This window comes from Pteropus medius, unplaced genomic scaffold (genome assembly GCF_902729225.1).
Source record: "Pteropus medius unplaced genomic scaffold, Ma_sr-lr_union100, whole genome shotgun sequence".
NCBI lineage: Eukaryota > Metazoa > Chordata > Mammalia > Chiroptera > Pteropodidae > Pteropus > Pteropus medius.
In genome coordinates, this window is record NW_024347788.1 from 8,474,478 (window position 1) to 8,489,613 (window position 15,136).

A 15,136-nucleotide genomic window follows, 5' to 3' on the forward strand; every position below is an offset into this window, starting at 1 on the left:
CAAATATTGTGTCTTGTTGAGTCAGGCCTCACAGAAACACAGACACCCGGCTTGAAGGCGTGCGCGTCCTCGCCCGTCTGCCTCCCATAGGCAAAGAGAGAAAACTCACAGGAAACCCAGAGGCTCCCTGGGGTCACGGGGCAGGTCTGGTGCTGTGCTCCATCAAGGACAGCAACGCAAACATCTCTCCTTCCTTGGGTCCCTCTACACGACCCACAGTTCCTTCCCTCCCCGTGAAAGAGAACACCGATCAGCTTTGCCCAAGGGCTTCCTGTGGCCATCACTGGACGCCATCGCTGCATGTCCTCACGGCCATCTCTGTCTTAACAGCCCAGAGTGGCTGAGCCAGGCTCTGCAGGGCTCCGTCTGGATTTCTGTTCTCACTTTTAGTCAAACAGCTACATGCTTCAGGTGGTTCCGGGGCCAGCACAGCTCACCCCCAGAACCCACTCCCACAGTGCGTTCAGCATCACTGACCTCCAATCACTCACATCCAAATTTCCCTCAAAGTTTCTGCTTTTAATGCCACGGACTTCTGCCCGAGTCTGGGAACTGGTAGCTCATTTCCACCCCGGACATGGAAAGGCCAGAGAATGATGAAGGAGGAAGGTCACGTATAACTTGTCGATTTTTTTCTTTTATTTTATATTTGGCACCAAAAGCTTAAGTCATGAATCAAGAAACAGAGAAAGATGATTGACAGCATTTTTGAGTCTGCACGCCTGTAGCCTGGGATTATGACATGGGGACAAAATGAAACAAAGAACAAAACCTAACGGAGCCAGTTTATCCTTACGTAAGAGGAGGAAAAAGAGCTTGCCAAAGAACGGGGGGGAAGTATCTGGACTGTAGAATCTAACCTAAACGACAGAAATACAAGATAAATAGAAACTCTTCTTAAAACCTCATATATTAGCATTCTGTTTTCTTTATATCATTTAAAAGCAAAGTTTCAGGTTATATGCCTAACCTTGTAGGCCCCTTTTCCCATAAAATCCGAATAGCGACTGTCAAGTATTCACTCAGCCACCATTTATTCCTTACTTATTAGTCAGTGAGTCAGAAAATTCCAGGAATACTGAACTAAGCAAGATAGTCTTTCCCTGAAGCATCTTAGTGCCTTGGAGGGGCACAGGACTAGGATATCGAAATTTATGAAGAGGAGGAACTAATAAATGTTTGAAAGAATTGGGGTCTCCCCCGGACTGCCTGGAGGTGTTCCTATTTCATATTACCGGCTATATGACCTGGGTCAAGGAACTTACATTGTTTAACCTCAGCTTTTTCATCTGCAAAGTGCAGAAATAATATACTTCTGGTTTTCATGAGCATTAAGTAAGATAACCAAGAAAAAGCGCTTGGTACAACCAGGGGCACGTGGAGAGAACTCATCGAATGTCAGCAGGAAGTAGGAGTCGCGTTGTAGGACAGGGCATGATGCTGTCGGTGAGGCAAGAAGTGCCTCGAAGCTTCCGAGGGTTGTAGGTCCCTTCCATGGGGGATGATGGGAATCAAGAAGACTGTTACTGTCCTCCAGCAGGAAACTAACACTCAAGATCAACCGTAACGGACCCGGCACAAGGGATCAGGTGTTTATCGATCCTCTGCTGATAACTGCGAAGTTAGAAAATGAGCTACTTTAGAAAAAAAATAGGCCCCATGAAATTGGACGTTATTTTCCAGGATTTGGTGTGAGAATAGATAACACCCCAACCAGAGAACTATGAAAAGAAGAATATGTATGTACTGCTACGAAGAAAAATATAACAGCCCACTGGGTCCTCTCCAACTGTGAGGCGAGAGGACACAATGGCTTTTAATGGAAATCGGCAAGATCTAGACACACCATTTTTAAACCTAGCCTCAGATATAAATCCCAGGGCTTGCGATAGCATATCGTAGTGTCTTCATTACTGATGCCTTTCTAGTAAGTCTGGAAATCAGGGAGTGAGGGTCCCCCCATGTTGTCGCTCTTTTTCAAAAAGGTTTGACTTGATAAAAAAAAGAGAGAGAAAGAGAAAAAAAAGTTTGCTTCTTATAAGTTCTTATATTTCTATATAAATTTTAGAACCAATTCGCCTATTTCCACCAAAAATTTAAAAAAGCACATACACGTGCGCACACACACACACACACCCCCTTTTGAGACCATATCAAAAACCAAAATCCATATATTACTTTTGGAAAAACCAACATCTTAACAATACCGAGTCTTCTATTCTAGAATATGGTCTAACTCTCCGTTTATTTAGGCCATCTTAATTTTTTATCAGAACTGTTTTATAATTTCCAGTGTATAGGTGTTCTTTATTTAAGTATATGGTTTTGATAACATCGTAAATATTGTTTTTCATTTCATTTTCCAATTGTTTCTTGGTGTATAGAAATGAAATCGATAGATTATGGATTCCTCCAAGGCAGAATTTATATCTTAAAACTCACTGTTCCCATAGCATCTATCACAGTCATTTAACATTAAATAATATTTATGAGATTATTGATTTATCCATTCAGCGGCTCACTTTAACCATTTATTGCTGATGAGCTTGAGCCATCTTATAGTGCCAGGAAGCACGGAAGTGTTAAAAATAATGGAAAAAAAAAAAAATGAACTAAGATCGGGTATGTTGAAAGGCACAGGAACCAACCTAAAAGAGCTCCCAATGGCAAAATGGAAACAATCTGAGAAACAAAACAAATAATGATAATATTAGACCATATAACCTGAAGAATAAAATAAATATTCATGAGTCCATAATGATATAAATAAATGATTGAATAAATAACTAAATGGGAAAGGAGAGACATGTCTTCTTTACAGAATTCAAATGGAAAATAGAAAGGAGGGAAATAGAAAATAATTAGAACACCAATAGTAATTGCTACAGGCAAGATCCAATGATGAATACTAAAATCGGGGGGTGAAAATCTGAGGAAGAGTTAACTAGCCTCAAAGTACCCCCCCACCACCAAATATTTATTAATTACTCTGGTCGTTTTAACATATATCCAATATTCTTTGATACTCTTCTACGCAGGAGATATAACTTAATTTTTCTTCCCTTAACCGTGTGTTAGACTTAGTGACTTGCTTGAAATGAACGTAATATAGAAAAAGAAAATAGTAACTGTGAAGAAACTTGGCAGATATACCTTAATCAAGTGATCAAGGTTCATAGCATCCATTAAAGTCATGTTGATATCATATACCTTTTATATGATGAAAAGGGCACTTCATCTCTGTGGTATTCTTCTCTAGAATCCAAAAACCTCTTCCAACGTTAACAAAACATCAGAAAGAAAACTGAGGGCTATTCTGCAAAATATCTGACGAGTACTCTTCAAAACTGTCAAGATCATGAAGAACAAGGAAAACCTGTGACAATGCCACAGACTGGAGGAAGCTAAGGGGACGTGACCCTAGTGGTACCCTAGTCTGGATCCAAGAACAGAAGAAAAAGCAGAATTGAAAAACTGGTGAAGTCTGAGTAAAGTGCGGAGTCTAGCTAATTGTACTATACCGACGTTAATTTCTTAGTTTTGATGAATGTACCGTGGTTAGGTAACTGTGGTACCACAGGTATTAAGATAAGCTGGGGGAAGGGTAGACCAGACCTCTGTGTATTGTCCTTGTAAATCTCAAATTATTTGTTAAATCTTAAATTATTTCTAAGTGATGTTTTTTGTTTTTTTTTTTAATTAAAAACAATCTATTGTATCATTCCACACATTCATATTTGGATAGAAATCTGTCCTCCTTGTGTCTGTATTAATCATTGAACTTATGCTCTCTTTTGTGAGATACAGTCTAGAGTAGTTTGGATTTATAATTAAACATAACTGAATTTTATGAAATGACCTAAAGGAGAACAATTTATTAGTAACGTTGTAGTTCGTTAGTGATATTATGGCTGTTAGAAATAGCCATAACAACTATTTCCAAGAAGACACAGGGCACCACAAGGGAAGAAAATAATCAAAGTTAGCGTACATAACCACTCGTACTTCAAAAATAATGATGGTAAAACTGACTCTTAGAAAATGAGTAAGTAAAAGAAACACAGCTGTCCTTTAGTAAGTTAAAACCAAATTATTTCACTTCTTCAGTTCTCAAACAGCTGTAAGAAGACGTGAGATTTATCCTGGTTCTAGATGTTTCCAGGATATTTCAAGATGGCAAACTGGTCACATTGGCTTATCCCGTGCCTTCTCAGGTTCCCTTTAATACTAAAGTCAAGAGTACAAATGGTCTTAACTCTACAAAACCAAAGCGAACGGGAATGAATGAAACATTCTAGCAAAATCCCAGATGACAGAAATGTGCTGAAGACTGATAAAGCTATAACGTGGATACATGTAGGAAGGAAGGATGATCAAAAGAATGCAGACACTCGAAGAAGCCTCCTGGAAAACAATCAGATTTCCAAAACAGCTCTGTCAAAAGCGAGACTCTGGGCTATAATCACTGATGATATGGAGTTCCTAGTCAAATTTGCATTCTTAAATATATTTGGATAATGACTTTTGACGGACTTTGAAGTAAGTTGGAAAGATAAAGGAAAATATCTATAATAAGCAAACAAACAAACAAAAAGGACCCTGGAAGAAACCTGAATAATTTGGAGAACAGACGAGAACTTTAAAAACTCTAAAAAACAGGAACAGAGTTCTATAAAAAAAAAAAGAGGAACAATCCGAGAATAAGATAAAGTACTGGAAGATTAAAAGTATAATAGTCAATAATAAAAATCCATATATGGTAAGAAAATAGTTTTAAATAAATCTCTCAAAAAGTTAAACGAAACGCTAAAAGAAAAATGGAAAACACAAGAGGAAATATGTACAGAATCCAACCAGAGGCTCAAGTACTAAGATTTCTAAAGAGAATTCCAAAGAAAAACAGAGAAGTAATAATCGAAGAAATAATTTAAAAGAAATTCCCATAACTAAAGGTCAAAAGTTTTCAGAATGAAAGCGCCCGTTAAAAAGCCCATCGAAAGGGCCCATGAAGAAAAGAACCATAACCAGATGTTTTATTAAGACATCCTAAAAATAAGTTTCTAAAAACTGAGGGGAGGAAAAGGGATCAGGAATCTGATTTTTTTATCAGCAACACTGGATGCTAAACATAGGACAATGTCTCACGAATTCCCAGGGAAAATTATTTTTAACCTATCATTCTTGATCTAGCCAAAATATCAATCAAGTCATTTTCAGATATGGAGAAATTCAGAATATTTACTTCCTACATTCCCTTTCTTTGAAGATGCTTGAGGACATGCTCCAGTAGCACATGGAATCGAAGTGAGGAAGAGGAAGACATGGGTCCAGGGAAGATGGACCTAAGACAAGATGCCCAGACAACGGATGCTATAGTCGGGGACAGCGGGAGATGTCCGGGAACAGAGGGCATTCCGAAGATTTAATTCTACCTCCTGAGAAACGGAAGGTACGTAACGATGCCATAAAGACAGATGAGGCAAAGAAAAATAAAAGCAAGTAGAAACTCTAGGACATAACAAAAGCTATACGAAGTAAGTCAACGTAATTATAGTATAGCGCTTTGATCAGCAGTGAGAGCTAATTACGTATTCATAATACTTTTTGTATTGATTTTTAAGCTTTAGAATTACCTAGGACAAAACACTAAAGTCTTAATATAGTTAAAAGTCACATACAAATGATATCAACTTTAATAACATAAAAATAAAAGCACGGATGAGAGCACTGGGAGGTATTAATGGGAGAAGTAGTTAGGAAAGGGCATTATTCTCGTCTTACAAAGTAAGAAATCATTAGATACTATCTACAGTTAATAAGACAGATAATGGGAATGAGTGTATTTTTTAAAGGTACATAGGGGTCTATGGTCATGCTCCCCTGAACAAGCCCGATCCCGTCTGATCTCGGAGACGAAGCAGGGTCGAGCCTGGTTAGTACTTGGGTGGGAGACCACCTAGGAAGACCAGGTGCTGTAGGTGTGAAAAAATAAAAAAAATAAATAAAGGACTGTAAATTCACAAGATCCTGGCCATCTGTGAGGTCAACCAAGGGTTGCCTCGTCTAAAAAAATAAAATTAAAATAAAGGTACATAGGGAACAAGAGAAGAACTAAAAATGTTGCATATATTGAGAGTGTGGAGGCAGCAATATAAATAAGCTACTTCCTTATCTACCATAATAAGTCAATAGGTAACATCTAAACTTGACAAATCGAAGAATGGTAATTATACACACATACTTGATTCAGCCAATATTACAAATATTCTTAGAGCTATAAAAGCACTAACAAAAATATAAACACAGAAACATCAAAAGAATTATAAGCGTTTCTCTGTGCAATAAATCCGAGAGCGAGATCCAAGACTATAGCTTTTTGTTATAAGTCGGTCGTATTTCTCAATTTTTAAAAGCATACGGATGTATTTTTTGGATTAAAAAAATGTGAGATATTTATTAACGTTTAAAAAACATCTATTTGGAAATCATCCAACTAGTCTATGTGCTTCGTAGTATAGCCCTCCACATTTCAGTAAGAAGGTGTTTCAGAAATTAAAATACAACATTTTAAAGTCTCAAATAGAAACGCCGTCTATAAATCCCATTCTGTGGCAGACATTATCACAGAAACATTTTAGAATATGTGACATAGCCTCCTTCAGGGATATTGGGTGTTAAAGAAATAATAAAAAAAATTTGTGGTTAAACACTTGTGAGACACGTGAGGTGAATGTGACTTTGTCCTTCGTGACTTTCCACAAGAGCTCTAGCACATATCAGAGAAAGGGGCGGATCTGTCTCCTCTGCTCACCGATCATCCCCAAGTATTCTGGGTCTGTCGTTTATGTCCTCTGCAATTTCCAGCAAGCGATAGGACAAACTGCCCACCGGAATAGGGGTCCGCGAGCCACCTCCCCAACGTTCAGTTCTGGGACACAATACTTCCACCATCGAACACGATACAGCCCAAGTGACATTAGGTATGCCAGGACAGCACAGAATTTATGTCACTTGAAATTTGGGATGTCCCTGGTATGGCATGAAGTTGAATTTTCTGGATATAATGACGACTCTGTGATATAGATTTGGAAAAAGTAAAAATGAAGTAAGAAACCTTAAAAAAGAGACAAATGTCAAAATAAGAAAGACTGTAGAGATTGTGTATGGTATTCTCATTCATCTTCAAATATCCTTTGCTCTGTGTTTAAACATTTCAAATGAAGAGTTTTTCTAATGTCATTTGATATAGGCCGACATGTGAAATTCAACAGCAGACTTTAAATATTTCCCATCTTGTAGGAGGTTTAAAAATGAACGCTGGCTTGCTTTTCGTAAGGGAAAAAAAAAAAAAACAGGCTCCCTCCACTTCCTGAATGAGAATTTTCTAGCTGCTGCAAAGTTTCCAGACACACGTTCTCATGACTGTGTAGTCCTACGTGACAGAGAGAACTAGAAAGAGCCACCAAAATGTTCTGGCACTAGAATAACAACCAAAAAGGGTAAATAATCTATCAGTGCTACAGGGTCGCCTTGCTGTGAATGAAGTCAGAGCTTAAGGACCCTCCCAGACCCTTCCAGGTAAATTTTCACAAGTCTTTCAGAATCAGGAGAGGACAGTAGTTCACTGCCTTGCCTGCCTGCACTGCAGGTTCTGAGGCTTTCACACACAGCGATGCTCGTTACTGACACCACAACGACTACGCGACCCTTTTAAGCAGATGAGCTCTATGAGAGCAAGGATGTCGTCTTGTTTCCTGCTGTATCCCACCTTCTAGAGAGCGTCCGATGTATAATAAATATTCTGGAAATTTATAATTTCATTGTAGAGAGCAAAGGAGCATGTACAGGTGAAAGCGCTTTGCAAACTCTAAAACGTCCTAAGACATTAGTTACCACCGTTATCCCACACGATCCGACCCCCCGCCGGGCCAGCTCCAAAGGCCCCGGCAAAGCCATTCCCTGCACTGTGAACTCTTAACACTGGCCTGTGTCCCTGGACACAGCCACAGGTGGCGGGCAGAACAGTGCAGTCACTCAGCGTATAATGTCTGGAACCAGCCTGCGTGGGCCCAGCCCCGGTTTAAGACTGACTTACCTACCAGCTGTATGACCTTGAGCGAGTTATTTAACCTCATGCTTCGTTTGCTCATCTGTAAGTTGGGCGATAATAGTGCCTAACTTACAGGGCTGTCGTGAGATTTAAAAGGGTCACTACATATAACTCAGTGAAAACCGGGCCTGGCACGTGGAAAGCGTTAGTACCGTTGCTCATGCTGATGTGCAGCTCCTGTACCACAGCGATGCAGAAAAAATAGAGACATTAGATCATGTCCGTTCGTGATTTTTTTTTTTTTAACTTAAGCTAGACAAGTTTAAGGACAAATTTCATACTCCCGAATTCCTGAAGTTTCAGAGGAGCCACGGTTCCGCGAGTTACATATTTAGGGTAAAATATGGACGTTAGCTGAGGCATTCAAATCACAGAGGCAGTTTTCGGCTGTCTACTCACTCTTTGCATGTTTTTCAAAGCATATTGCTAAATGTGGTTTTTTTTTTTTCCTCCTGAAGGCCGTTTAAAGTGACCTGGACATGACAAGCTTCTTTGAAAAGTAAAACAGCTTTAATTGTTAGGAAGATTTGCTTGTGGAACATTCTTAGAGTTGGTAAGCTAATGTATTTTCAGATAGCGATTTCATTCTTCAGAGCTTAGTTTATGATTATTGGACACGTGATAGGCTTTGTGAAATGATGTTTATATTGACTCTTTGCTTCATCAGTATTGAAATCCAGACGTCAGTTTACTTCAATGTAAACATGTCAGATTGAAGTGAATTTTTCCGGAGGCTTCAAAAGGAAAAACTCAAAACAAAGCGACACACCACTTCTGAAGCACATTCCGAGTTGTGAGTAAGATCTTTCCATTGGAATTTACTAAAGTAGGTCAAGGGGTTCTCTTGGGAAGGAGTTTGCCAAAAGAAATTCTAAATTTCCCCAAATAAAGCATCAGGCAATATGCCATTTCACTGATTCTTATTTGCTCTGTTTTAGTGCTTTGGGAAATGTTAGGCCACTGGTCTGCAGGATTTTACCTCCTTGTAGGGGAAAAACTGTCACCAGCAGCTGCTGCTGCTTCAGGCTGTAATAATCCTTCGGGTTCATCCTAAAAGATCTAAGCAGAAATCAGCAGAAATCTCCTTTCCATAGGTGGCCATGCCAATACCCCAGGGTACAGCTGAGAAGTGTGTGTCTGTGTGTTTATATTTACATACATTATACAACATACATAGAGAAGCATGATCGATTGATTCTTTTATAAGATCAAGTTGACTTTTTCTATTACTGGTAGGTCTAAAAACGGCTGTTCAGATTGAAACTGTTACAGACAGTGCACAAAAATCCTCCCAGAGTAACAGAGCCCAGAAAGCTAATTCCAACTTGTTTTCCTTCCGACTGTACTATATACACTTCTAATTACACAACTCTGTTTGAGGCTACCATTTTGCATATTTTCATCCAAAAATTCAAACCTATTCCATCCTGAGAACAAAAGCTGGCAAGAGGCACTCAAGTGACGAGAGAACAAAATGCAATAAAAAAGCAACATACTGACATGGAAATGTCATGTGAGCTTCCGGATGGCAGACAGCTCCAAAGTTTACCCAAATATTTTGAAACACTTTGCCAATGAGCATTTAATTGACTGAAAGACTTGCCAACACGATTCTAGAGATGTCTAACATACTACATAATAAAGAATACCATTTACGATAAAAAATTAAACGTTAGAAATGCATTTTTAGAGCGCTTCCAAAACCGATGCAGTATTTTCTCCCCAATGTTGGCCAAGCAAGTAACTGGGATGTTATCAGCTTTCATATGTGGATGTTTATATTTTACGTGCCTTTTTGCATAGCAGTAAAATAAATCAAACAACCTGTATTTATTATAAGAACCAAAGAACTACAAATTTATTGGCTCAAATTGCTATTAGTAAGATCCTGACTCACGGGGCCACCAACCATCCTTCCACCCATCCATCCATCCACCCACCGACCCACCCTTCCATCCATTTCCATCCATCCAATCTGTCCATCTATCCATTTCATCCTTCATCAATTCATTCATCATCCATCCATTCTTACCATCAGCTCTTCATCTATTTCCATCAACCACCAATTTTCATCCATTACTTACCGGCCTCTTCAAAATGCATTCATCCATTCGTCCATTCCATCCATTCATCGCTACCCATCCATCTATCTACTTACCATCTACCTTCCATCGTCCATCTGTCTGCCCATTCATCCATTTCATATTTCATCTATCATCTATCCAAATTGCCTTCCATTCATCCCTTCCCATCCATCCACCCATCCACCCATCCATCCATCCAGCTATCCATCCATCCGTCCATCCAGTCATCCATTTATTTATCCATTTTTTTCTAACAAGTATTATTACTCAAGTACCTAAGATCTGTCACACATTATGCTGATTGCCAGAGACATAATGAGACAGAATAAGACAGAGTTTCTGGCATCATTGGGGTTTACAGCATAGCTGGGAAGACTCACAGTAGAAGGAATAATAATCATAATTTGTGCTGGGTGGTAGGGTAGAAAGAACAGCACGTTAGGTGGGGAGTAGAGAGATCGCAAAGGATTCCTGAAACACCTGGCGTTTATCCCGAGGCCTTAAAAATAAATAGCACTGGGTCAGGAAAAAGAAAAGGAAAGCAGTTAGGGGTAAGAGGGAGCGGCACAATTAAATAAGCAGGGGAAGGGAGGGGGAGAGACATTAAAAGCCCAGAGAAGGAAGGGCTGGTGCGTAGATAAGGAGAGAAGTAACAAGAAACAAGACTAGAGAGATAGGCACAAGCTGGGAGCGTTCCTATTTCTCTGAGGTTTATCTTTTGCCCCTGATCCCTCTTCTCTTATCATTTATCGTTTTAATAAATACTGGAGAGGGTAACTCTAAAAATACACCCTGAAGTAGTAATAAACAATATAAGTATTATTTCATTACTCTTAATACAAACCTCACCTTGCAACCCAATGGACTGTCTATAACTAAACACAAGCAACTACCCATTTACCCCACCAGGAAATTTGGGAGAGCTTTTAAAATGACAGATGAAACAGGATGACCAAATCTCCATCTCTGGTTTACATTTCCTTATGAGATTTATTAACGTGAGGAAAAATAACGCAAAAGTAATGAATACATTGAAAATCAATAAATAAAAAAAGAGGAAAAAAAAAAAAAACAAGTACTCTTTTGCCTTCAAGTAAAAGTTCTCTGTTAGCTGTTGATCACAATTTTAAAAAAATGATAGTTTTCAAAAATAAAAATAAAAATAAAAATCTCAACACTACAATTATTCATTAACTTATTATATGAACAATAAAATGTTTTCATAGAAAACATGAAAATCTTTAACTACGAAATGCACATATCAATGCAATGCTTGCTTACATTCAGGAACATTTATACACACATTTGCACGTGTGTCTATTTCTCTCAGAAGGCGGTGAGCAGGACAGGAATAATTAGATTTTATCTTTATGGGTTACGCAGAACAATGGTATCTGCTTCACATTTATCTCCAGAGACAAAGAGGCACTTTCGGATTTCAGCCCTTTTTTTTGTTGGATTCTATTTAAATTAGAATAAAATGCACTTCAAACCACTGTTATATACCCTAAATTCCCAGCCGAGAGTATGTTTTCTTTTTAATCTTAAATATTCTGTTCCGTCACAGTAAGTCCCTATGGGTAGCTGCTAAATTCCTACACCAGAAGCAACTATACCTCAGGAAAATGTTTCTGTCTAGCACCGAACATATTTTTATCTTAATAAATCATAAAATGTCTCTCCGATCCTTTATTTTTTTCTAAATCCTCTTCCCTTTTCGCACTGGCACGTGAATGAGCAGCCGTAGCCAAGCACATCGTTTGAGAGGGACTGTTAACTTAAATAGCGGGGCGGACACGGCGCACGATGCTTAGCCAGCCGACCCTCCTCTGTGCTCACACCACCCCAGTTCTGGGTTCTGGTCCCACTCCATCCAAACTGCCCGTTCTAAGGAACGCTTCCAAACTCAGTTGTCTGAAACGATGTGTAGAAATTGAACGGTAGGCCCATTTTGGCTTACTCTGCACAACTTTCTTTCAATTAGAGCTCTCTAAATAATGGATTTGCCTTATAAAGTAGAAACTCTCTTGACCTGTGTCAGCTGAGCGCTTGACTTATTAGCTGGATAATCAATCAAGATGCCATAGAAGGGACAGGTGGATTCTATGCAGAAAAGTGGCCAGAAGTCTGGCTTTGATCCCCCTTCCCCCCGCAAGCCTAAAACAACCTTGTCATCAGGACTGAGGCTTCCTGTCTGCCCAAGGTGTGGGCTGAGGTGCCTCGTTTCTAATAACGAGCCATTTAAACATGGCCGGTTCACCGGTGCCTTTCAGATACACATCTCACATCATCCCCTCACACAGTGAGTGCAATGACATTATCCTCAGATCAACGGATGTTCACAGCGTTAGCCGACCAGGAAGTGGCAGAGCTGGGGCCAGAAGGCCGGCCTGTGAGTCCCTGTGAGTCACTGACTCCCAAAGGGCAAACACTGAGGAACAGGCTCAAAAAGATTCCGAGGCCATCTGCTTAAAAGTCACTATGGTGTGATTTTTATAGTGCATAATCCTGGAGCCCAGCCAAGAGCTAAGAATAGATTAGCAGAGGGCAGGGCCAAGAATCTGCATTTCGACAGGCTCCCTAGGCAAGTCCTAGTCACTGCCTAAACGCTGGAGGGTTAGCCAGCTTTTCACGAGGAACATCTCTGGGAGTTTTTATGTTCTTCTTCTTCATTTGAGTGTCTTGAATGAACAGCCACTGTCCTGACCCTCCTGGTCTCTCACGTTTTTACTTAACAAATACATAGTATTTTCTGCATGTGAGGCCCTGTTACTTGATTAGATTCTCACCGCGACCTTCTGCGGTAGATAATATTATAATGCCCACGTTCTTGATGGGGAACGTAAGCACAGAGAACCCAGAGGGCCTTGCTTCACATCACACACACAGATGTGACCCCAGGCTGTCTGTTCCCGTGTCAACCCCCATACTACGCGGGACCTGCAGCTCCAGAAGAAGGTCGGCAATTACCGCGACAAGCACGGGGACAGCACCGCCCCCAGGCACCTCTGATTCAGGCTTCGAGGTGGAGCTTCGAGTTTCTCCAGGATGTCCTCCTACTCCACACCGCTGTGCCTTCCCGGCTCTGTCCTCCTTGCTAATACGCCCTGTGTGGCCCCGTCCCCTTCACATGGCTAATTCCTCCCCGTCTGACAAAACCTGGACACTGTCGCTGGATGTCCGGGATGAGCGAGATTCTCTTCTGCTGCTGTTCAGGGGCCCACTGCTCACGGGTCTCCTGGCACTAATTACACCGAGATGCACAGTCAGATCTGCCCTCAGCCTCCAGCCTCCACTGGGGACCAAAAACGCCCTAAGGACAGACATCAAGCCTTATTTGTTTTCTGCTCCAGAGGTGAACAGGAGTGTCACAGATGCTTGAGGCAGAAATGCAAGGTTGTATACAAAGCAAGGACTGGCTGGCTGTGCGCTTTATAATAGAATTCACCACCTTCTCCCACGACTGTGCGTTCATTTATATACCATTAATTTCTGGACAGGAAGCCTGGAGAGCAGAAATGTAAAGCTACTCTCAATCGGAGAGCAATCCAAATTTCAGAGAAAATACCTCTAAAATGATCATTTAAGCCAGTGGGAAGTCCTCTATTGATCTCTGAAAATGTGAATTAGACCCAGGTTTCTAGGACTCTCCTGCAGCACAGAGGGAGGTGTTAACCCCAGAGCAGGGTATAAACATGTGAGCCGCTGGGAGCCGCGAAGCTTGGCTTGGGGATCCAGGCCTTTCTCCTCCAGCTGGCAGAAGCAAGAAATGTTGAGAGCTCGCTCGCCTGGCTACTGAAGGATCGAGTTCCCTCGCTCTGTGGTGACCACTGAAGCCATTCGGGGAAAATGAAATTCTTTCGCAGAAGAACAAGGGGCAAGCTGTAGTGCTTTGTTTCTTTGGCTCCTGCTTCGAGAAAGGCCTCGTTAGTTTTTTACCTAACTTGTCTTTCAGGAGCTGAGTAAATCAAAGTGGATAGTTGCGAAATGTTCTGCAGGCTTAGGGTAAGAATTTCTCACATGCCTGGAAAGCCACCCGAGTTGTACTTAAAACCGTTTAAACAAGCGAAGCAGCCCAAACGCAGAATATCAGCTTCCCCAGCCCGTGCAGCTCACTAACTGCTTGAGCGGGTGCGCATGCCAAGCAGACACACTGGCGTTTTGTTTTTCCTTTTAAAGAGATGTAGTCTTTTCCCTCACCTCGAAGAAAGTCTGTCAGAGAAACACAAACCGGAATTTGCGACTATAGCATAAACAGACCCAATTAATTTTTCCTTCTACACAGTACCCTATGACGAAAACGGGCTGAAGCCGTGACGCTAATTCGGTGATGGGGAGCTCGGGTTAGCACAAAAAATAAACAATGCGTTTCAGATAAAAGCGGCTATGCTGTACCTCACGGTGATATCTGATGATGGAAAATATGTTTATGAAGGTTTTGGCCTAGTGATTTGAGGAAAAATGCCCTCTAGTCTTCAGGTCGCGCGGCAAGTTTCGCGTGACGCCCCGCGGTTCTGTGACACCCATCGTTTATCAAAGGAAGCCTGGTCTGGGCTTTGGCGGAAAGCTCGGGAGCGCGCGCCCCGCCGTGGCCGTGGCCGTGACCTTGGCCGTGCCGGGCTCTCCGGCGGGCATCCCAAACCGCCCCGGTCACGGCACAGCCTCGCGCTTCCCTGCAAGGCGGATCCGGGGCGAGCCGGGGACACCGAGCTGCGGGCGCGGCGGGTGTCCCTGCGCAGAGGCGACCCGGAGCACGCGGGGACTGACCTGCGGGGACCGACGTGCGAGGGCTGACCTGACCATGCCTGGCCGCCCCGTCCTGCCGGGTGCCCCGACCCCTGCGAGCCACGGCTGCGCGGTCGGTTCCGAGTGGAGCCCCCTGGCTCCGCTCCCGGGGGTTCTGGATCAGAAGCTCGGCGCGGGCACATGCGACATCCTGGCG

At 41.6% G+C, this 15,136-nt stretch overlaps 1 protein-coding gene and 1 pseudogene across 1 annotated transcript in view; one reads left to right on the forward strand and one right to left on the reverse strand.

Moving 5' to 3' along the window:
* The window catches only part of ENOX1 (ecto-NOX disulfide-thiol exchanger 1), a 370,860-nt gene that overhangs the window by 238,278 nt on the left and 117,446 nt on the right, over positions 1 to 15,136 (reverse strand). The window lies entirely within an intron of this gene.
* Positions 5,863 to 5,981, forward strand: LOC120614484 (uncharacterized; annotated as a pseudogene).